The following is an 8,976-nucleotide window of genomic DNA, read 5'->3' on the forward strand; positions in this document are numbered from 1 at the left end:
TGGTAGGTTTCTTCATTTAAATTCCATGCCAAGCACCCTGTGGATATGCTTAGCACATTCATTTGAGAAGGAAGAAAAATTACAGTGACTGCTTAAAAAATTCTTGAAAATGCTATCTATAAAGGCTTTGTAAGAGGACAAAGTGTTCAAACTAGGCTGTTCTTAATTCTTTCATTATGGAACTTAGATGTGTGAGTGAGCACATAATATGCATATGTATATGTATATGAGAACATAATATGAGTATGTAGGTTGCCAAAGCTAACATACAGTTGTGAAGGATTAATTACTATTGTGCCCACTTTGACCTAAGGGAATTGAAACCTGTGCTCCTGTGATTTGATAAGACTTTGTTAATGTTTATTTGAGTCACACAGAACTATGACTCAACTCTGAATCTGAAACTCAGGCAGTATTTTTAGATTATTAAAAAAATGGAAACACAATTGAGGCAGGGAACTCCTCTTTCTTGCATATCTAAGGAATGAAGAGTAGGGTGTTTCACAGACGTTTGAAAGCAGAGGTCTTTCCAGTGAGTCACTAGTGGATTTTCCACAACTGCTATTAAATAATAACTAGAATCATAACAAATGGCTGAATTCTTAAATGAGCTGCATGTTAAAGAAGGTTCAAATTCATCTCTTCTAAAGACTAAATCTTTCTGTTTGAAGAAATTCAGATCTGACTAGCCAAGAACTGCTACTGCTCCAAGAACATGGAGCAGATCCTCCTGGAAAATCTGCTAAGACACATGGAAAATAAGATGATTGGTGACAGCCAACATGGCTTCACTAAAGGTGGAATGCCTGATCAATTCAGTGGCCTTCTATGACAAGGCTACAGAGATGGTGGATGGTGGCAGAGCAACTGATGTCATTTACCTGGATTTCTGCAAGCCGTTTGACACTGTCCCACATGACATCCTGGTCTCCAAACTGACAAGACATGGATTTGACAGATGGACCACTCGGTTGAGAAGAGATTGGCTGGATGGCTGCACCCAGAGAGTTGTGGTCAATGGTTCAGTGTCCAAGTGGAGGCAGGTGACGAGTGGTGTCCCTCAGGGGTCAGTATTAGGACCAGTCATGTTCAACATCTTTGTTGGAGACATGGACAGTGGGATTGAGTGTATCCTCAGCAAGTTTGCTGATGATACCAAGCTGTGTGGAGTAGATGACATCCTAGAGGGAAGGGATGTCATGAAGAGGGACCTTGACAGGCTGGAGAGGTGGGCCAGTGCCAACATCAAGTTACACATGGCCAAGTGCAGGGTCCTGCACCTGGGTCAGCACAACCCCAGGCACAAATACAGGCTGGGGGAAGAATGGCTGGAGAGCAGTTCTGAGAAGGACTTGGGGGTGATAGTAGATGAGAAGCTTGACATGAGCCACCAGTGTGCGCTGGAGCCCAGAGAGCAACTGCATCCTGGGCAGCATCAAAAGAAGTGTGGCCAGCAGGGCCAGGAAGGTGATTCTGCCCCTCTACTCTGCTCTGGTGAGACCTCACCTGGAATACTGTGCACAGTTCTGGGGCCCTCAGCACAGGAAAGATATAGACCTGTTGGAAAGGATTCAGAGGACCACCAAGATGATCAAAGGGCTGGAGCACCTCTGCTATGAAGACAGGTGAGAGACTTGGGGCTGCTCAGCCTAGAGAAGAGAAGGCTCCAGGGAGACCTCATAGTGGCTTTCCAGCATCTGAAGGGGCTACAGGAAAGTTGGGGAGGGGATTTTCATCAGAGAAGATAGTGATAGGACATGGGGCAATGGCTTTAAAGTGAAAGAGGGGACATTCAGGTTAGACATCAGGAAGAAATTCTTCACCATGAGGGTAGTAAGGTGCTGGAACAGGTTGCCTAGGGAGGTTGTGGAAGCCCATTCCCTGAAGGTGTATAAGGCCAGGTTGGATGAGGCTTTGTGCAGCCTGGTCTAGTGTGAGGTGTCCCTGCTCATGGCAGGGGGATTGGAACCTCATGATCTTTAAGGTCCATTCCAACCATAACCATTCCGTGATTCTAAATATATGCTAAAATGAAACCAGCTTTCTCACTATCAGAACTGCCCCAGAGTACCAAGACTCTGATAACCTTTAGATTTTTCTGATGAAATAAAAGATGCATTTTCAAATACAGTTCTATGTCAACAGTAATACTAATTTGATGTTTATTCAGATATTTCAGTCTTTATTCAAAACCATCTGGTTAAGTACTTGGATAACTTTCCATGTCTTTGGACCAGGTTATGCAGACAATGAAAACTGTTATGGGGAAAAGCAGTTTACCCAAATGCCTTTTTTTGGAACATTTTGTTTAGAGTAAACATCTTCTGTTTCTACATCAGAATCTTGCAATTCAACCCTGACAGTACTAACCACAGAAGCCGCAGAATTCTTTAATGTAGACATTCTTTGCTGATAGCAAGGAAGTTACAGAGATGCTGATTTCTCTGAGTAGCTGCTGAGTATCAAGGGCTCTTTGTTAAGTTTAAGTATTGTCTGACTCAGACTGAAACCAAAACAAACCAAATCAAACCAAAGTCATCACAAGGGGTAATCTTACTTGTCAGTCATCTTTTTAGAGTAGGTGGTTGAATTCCAATGTAATGACCCTTAACTTGACAAACAAGGAGCAGACTTCCAGTGGTAAAATGTTGAATCTCTACAGCTCTAGGCTAAACCTCAAACCTGAGATGCTAGAACAGATCCACCTACTAATATAATGGGCATGGCACACAGGAGAATGCACAATATAGACTGAATTTTTTTATGCTTTCTCAACCTGAGATAATGAAGTTTTTAACAGCAGTATCAGAAACACAGGGCTTTAATAAAAGCCAATAAGGCAACACTTATAAACAAAACAATGATTACAGTCCTTATACTGTAACATCTGATTAAATGGTTAGTTGAGGGGACAAGGAACTTTTTGAATTTATGTTAATCGCTTTCTGCACTGTATTTATAAATATACAAAATCCTCTAATGTCAAACAAAAGTTTTCAGGATTACCTCATTTTACATAAACCTGGATTCTAGACAGGCCTGGGGACTGAAAACTACCTGGCAATGCAATGAAAGAGATCATATTTGCAAACTAGAAAATATCCTATGATTGAGGTATTAAGGGCACAGGGCATTCAAATGAAGCAGTTAGAAAAAAAAGATAGGATAGCTGTGTAGAGCATTCATTAGTGGATTACATTAATTCATGTGGGAGGATGATTGTCATGAGACCAAGGGGGGAAGATTTGATGGAATTACTTTTTTATCCTTCTCACATGAATGATGCTATGAGTTGTCCCAAGTACAGTCTCAGACTCAAGAGTTAACCAAACAGCACTCTTGCTAGTAGATGTATTTATTTATCCCATGAAAAAGAGACCTAGAAGAAAAGTTGATTTAGGGGTTGAAATTTTCCTCACATATTCATATTTTCTCCTCTCCATTCCTCTTGAAGAACTAGCTCTAGTTATATGAAATTATGGACATTTTAGTGGTCATTCACTGCAGAGGAGCATTTAAAAAATGAGACTTTCTTTGAGGAAAATATGGCTCAAGAAATTTTCCTTAGCTACATATCTGGAAGCAGCTTAATAATTAACCAGTTCTTGGTAAAAATAACCCATCCTAAGTAGACATAAATAAAGCAATCATAACTAAATACAGAATAATTGAGTTCTTTTTGTGAAGCCTCTATAAAGAACAACTCATAATCTATTGGTGTGAAACTATTACAATTAAAGAAGTAACAAAGTGTGTGAGGGGGAAGAAAACTACAGCCCAAAGTTTGGAAAGGTGAAATATCTGTAATCCTGGGTGCCCTGGAGCTGATAGTCTATATTAAGTCACATAATTAAATAAAAACTCTGGTAAACACAACACATGATTCATATCCTGGTATTGAACTCAAAACATCTAGAAATAAGTAGAATAAGCAAAAAAAAAAACAACTGAAACATCAGGCCCTGCTTTCTGAGGTACCTTGAACTTGCTTTGTTTTGTCTTCCATTGGAATGAGTTTCTGCATTCCAAGGAGGAAATATTTATTGCCTATTACAAAACAAAATATTTAAAAACACTGGATATGAAAACTCCACATCTCACATGGAGCACTAGTCATCACAAATTCATGAAGGAAGTATAACAGCCCAATTCATCCCAGCACAGCAGCTGTTAAACACTACATGGCAGTTCCTCCGTTGTCAAGCCAGAGATGTACTTACTGGAGCACAAGTTCTGAGGGGCTGTACATGCACAAAGAACTCTGTCCAGGTCTATATGAAGAAACTAAAAAAATGTCAGAAGGGTGGATTCTAGTATGTATATAGAGCCCATAGTCAAAATCTAAGTGTGCAAGACTAAATGCCCATTGAAAAATTTACCTATATGGATTTGAACAGCATAAATATTGACATCAAGGATGAGCTTTTGTGGCCAAAGAGAATTAAAACTACTGAGTTGGAGTGGCATGTTCTCTTCAGCCTGTGCTAGCAGGGCCATAAATATAGGTTAATCATCCCACAGCCACTTTGGCTAATGTAAGTGGACATTTTAGCTAAATCAGAAGTTCTTGCCAGAGTTTACAAATGTTCCAGAGTGAATCCTCATGGCCATCCACCAAATCAAGGGAATGATGTCTCAAACATCTGTTTGCGATACAGAAGATGAAATGTGATGGAGCTGAAAAACTACACTAAATACTGATAACTTTGATAATGCTTTCAAACTAATAATGCTAGCAATAACAGGGATTTCAAATATTTTTTTAATTACATTTGATTACCAGATTATTTTAAAAATACAGGTTATATTTTGAGTCCCTGGGCTTAATTAATGATGCTTATGGGGGCATTTAAATGTTCTAGATATGAGTTGGTATTTCTTTTCAACAAAAGATAACATCTACACATACTCTTACTGCTAAGTGTTGTTGTAAATCAGTCACAAACAGAAGCCCATAAAGAATTTAAAAGACACCTGGTGTTAGCACTAATGCCCCCATATATGTGACTTACAGGGCAAGGTCCTGGATGGTTTCAGTTGGTATCATGTGAAAATTTGGAATTGAAAAAAGGGGACAGAGATTTTTTAGTGATGAAATTCCCCAGAGAATTTAAGGTCAACAGCCGCACAAGAAAGCCTTTACTGAGTATTAAATTATTTTTGTTTAGATACTACTTTGTCTCTTGGACTAATAAAAATCTAATTTGTACATATATGATCATATATTTCTGTCATATCACAGTTCACTACTGTAAGGACCAATAAAAAGTTGGTTATTAGATACATATAATCTTTCTTGACTAAGATGGTTAGTCTTTTTCTCTTTAATCTCCCATTTGTGATTATAGCTCTTAAAGTGGGATGGAGAAATACATTTTCAGATCTGCATCCTGGAAAATGATACTAGAAAAAAAACCCAGAAAATTTGCAAACTTGCTTTTGTAGTCTGCTTAAATAAAAGAGAATATTTCCATCAGTCTCTTTGTAAGCCCATGAATTTATTTGTAGTAACTGCTCTGGAGTCCTATGAGGATAATATCTTCACTGTCATCTCTTGAGGACTTATTTTTCTGTAACAGGAGGAAAGACAATGATTGCACACCCTGAACAAAGAGATCGTAAGATTTTTAGGGCATGTTAACTCCCAGTGTAGTTCCAGCTGTAGCTGCAGAACAGCACCACTGTGGGTTTCCTACTGTCTACTGGTGATTTTGCTGCATGCAGTTGTGGAGAATCACAAAAATGAGAAGCCAATGTGTGGCTTTCCTATTAATGCAGTCTTCATTTGGGGAAGTAACAAATCAGCAAACTTTATCTTGTTTCTTGTCAAGGCCTAAGGAGGAGTGGATGCCATTAGGTACTTTTTGGTAGATTCTTCCTTTATTATAGGTTTTTGGTTTTTTTCTACTGAATTCCTATATGGGTTTTGGCAAAACTATCCAGAAGGAACTGAAATGATCAAGAAAGCCATCATCACTGACTATCTGGACTTTTATCTGCATATTTCTCAGGAAGTAGAAATTACAGAAGTTTTACCAGGTCAGTTTTAAATAAAATATTTGCCTTTAAATAATTCAGACACTTAAATAAAAAATATTCATCCTGTGATAGGAGACAATTCAGCAGCCATGTAATCTTAGCAGAAAACAAGGCTAAAACTATAGCTGGTTGCAGGTAAAACCACACCCATGGCAATGAGGGTCATGGTGGCTTGAACCCTACAGTGAGGAGGGCTGGTGTGGCTCAGCCCCGTGGCGAGGAGGATTGGGGTGGCTCAGCCCCATGGAGAGGGAGGTCAGGGAGGCTCAGCCCCCTCAGGCCAGGACTGGCTGGCAAAAGCTGCCAGAGGCGCTGCAGTCACCAGGACATGTTGTGGGCTGTCTGCAAAACTGAGCCAAACCACAGCTCTTGGAATTGCTTCTAGCAAATGTCTAAACACAATCATGAGGTGCTAGTGAAGAGAAGCTACTGCAGCACACGAGGGATAGGGCTGGTGAAGCTGCAATCCACAGGCACACTTGTGCTGTGTGCTGCCCAGTGCAGAGCACCAGACAGGCATTCCAGGCTGTGCTAAGAGAGGAATATGGCTCTCCTGCATTTTCCGTGCCTTTTGGGAACAGTCTTGTACATACAAGGCTTCACAGCAGACATATAGCAGAGGTATGGTCTGGAATAATGCTTTCTGGACAGAACTATGGGGCTACATGAGAAAAAGACTGAGAGAGGGAGAGGAGACAGGAATGAAGGTGTGAGAAGGCTGGTTTTGAGGTGAGAGCATGGGATGGAAGTAAATGCAGTATCAGCATACTCTAGCCTGACCCCATTAAATGGAAATCTTTCATGATCTGCTCTCTCTCCAGAGCTGTGCATCCTGCTGTAGCTCACAAGATGGCAAGAATCTCTTCATGTGCTCTTCCTTTTCTCACTACTAACTGACATCTCAAAATCCTGCCAAACACTCTGCAGTTAGTACTGCAGCCTGCCTGCTGAAAAATCAATTCCTGAGCAGTATAGGCTAGCTAAAAATTTACTTTGCACATTGAGCTGGCAGAGGGGGGTGCAGAAGAGACCTGACATTAGACTCTGCAATTCTTTTTCTCATTCTTGCGCATTGTGTAACTCATCTGCAGATTAGTGGGTAGCGGCAAATCTTCACTGGTTTCCAGTCCATACAGTATGGGTGCTGTAACAGGACTTCTGAGTGGCTCTCACTGCTTTTTCCTGTTTTCCAAGCAAAGAGATTTTTGTTCCTAGAAGCACCACTTCTGCCAAGAACGGTAACCACAAAAATTGCTGTTTACATCACAAATTCAGAGGGCAGAGACAGTAAGTCTCTCTCTTGTCAAGACAGAGGAGAAAAGAGGTTTGAGGCTCTGGGTTACCTTAGCAGGGAGGTGAGTGGTCATCTGAGCTAGTGTGGGAAGAGTCCACCACAAGGAACATGACACTAGCAGTGGTTTTCTGCTGCCAGTAAGAAGCTCAGGGTGCCACAGAGCATTTCTTGGCCTTCTTTTGTTGTTACACACTAATGGTTAACTGTAAAATACACCTCCCTCCTTCAAATTAACTTTGCCCAGTTTGAGCAGGATAGTGGTTATAAATAGCAGAACTGACAGTAGCTACTGCCAGCCACCTGAACCATTAAAAAAGAAATCAGCTTTGTGGGAATAAAGAAAAACATGCCAACACAAAAAGCATTAAAAAATAGGAAGAACCAGAAAGGCTGAAAGAGTTGGGGTTGTTCAGCCTGGAGGAGAAGGTGGCTCTGGAGAGACCTTAATGCAGTCTTTCAATACTTAAAGGACTCCTTTAAGAAAGATGGGGACAATTTTTTTAGCAGGGCCTGTAGTGATAGGACAAGAGTTAATGTCTGTAAACTGGAAGATGTGAGATTCAGGCTAGATATTAGGAAGGAATTGTTTACACTGAGGGTGGTGAAGCACTGGAACAGGTTGCCTACCAAGAGAAAGGTCAAAAGAAGGTACTGTTTTGCTTGAAGATATCTGACAATAAGAAGGAGTTAAATAAAAAGTAGAAATACTATTAAGTATTAACATAAATAATAGTAGCAGCATGTGAGCACAAAGTGAGAAAGATTAATATATGAGATCACTTTTGATTTTTAAGGTCACATTAAAAAAGTGTAGACCATGAAGTTAAATTAAAAGTTAAAGAAAGGCAAAGGAAATTTGGCTCTGTTGCTCAGCAGATGAAGGACACAGGTAGGGAAGTGGCTCATCAATCAGGTGGGAGCACAAGGGATTCCCAGTGCTGCCATGAATTTCATGCAGTAGCCTATCCCCTGGGTCTGGTTTTATTAAACATTCTCACCACAAGGTCAATGGAGAGTATGACAGAATGTGTCACCACAAGTACTTACGCATGTCCTGGTTGCCTTTCTCTATCAAAGAGCTTAATGAGCAGCATAGTGGTTATAAATAGCAGAACTGACAGTAGCTACTGCCAGCCACCTGAACCATTAAAAAAGAAATCAGCTTTGTGGGAATAAAGAAAAACATGCCAACACAAAAAGCATTAAAAAATAGGAAGAACCAGAAAGGCTGAAAGAGTTGGGGTTGTTCAGCCTGGAGGAGAAGGTGGCTCTGGAGAGACCTTAATGCAGTCTTTCAATACTTAAAGGACTCCTTTAAGAAAGATGGGGACAATTTTTTTAGCAGGGCCTGTAGTGATAGGACAAGAGTTAATGTCTGTAAACTGGAAGATGTGAAATTCAGGCTAGATATTAGGAAGGAATTGTTTACACTGAGGGTGGTGAAGCACTGGAACAGGTTGCCTACCAAGAGAAAGGTCAAAAGAAGGTACTGTTTTGCTTGAAGATATCTGACAATAAGAAGGAGTTAAATAAAAAGTAGAAATACTATTAAGTATTAACATAAATAATAGTAGCAGCATGTGAGCACAAAGTGAGAAAGATTAATATATGAGATCACTTTTGATTTTTAAGGTCACATTAAA

Source organism: Chaetura pelagica, unplaced genomic scaffold, assembly GCF_000747805.2.
Source record: "Chaetura pelagica isolate M959 unplaced genomic scaffold, ChaPel_1.0 scaffold85, whole genome shotgun sequence".
Classification (NCBI taxonomy): domain Eukaryota; kingdom Metazoa; phylum Chordata; class Aves; order Apodiformes; family Apodidae; genus Chaetura; species Chaetura pelagica.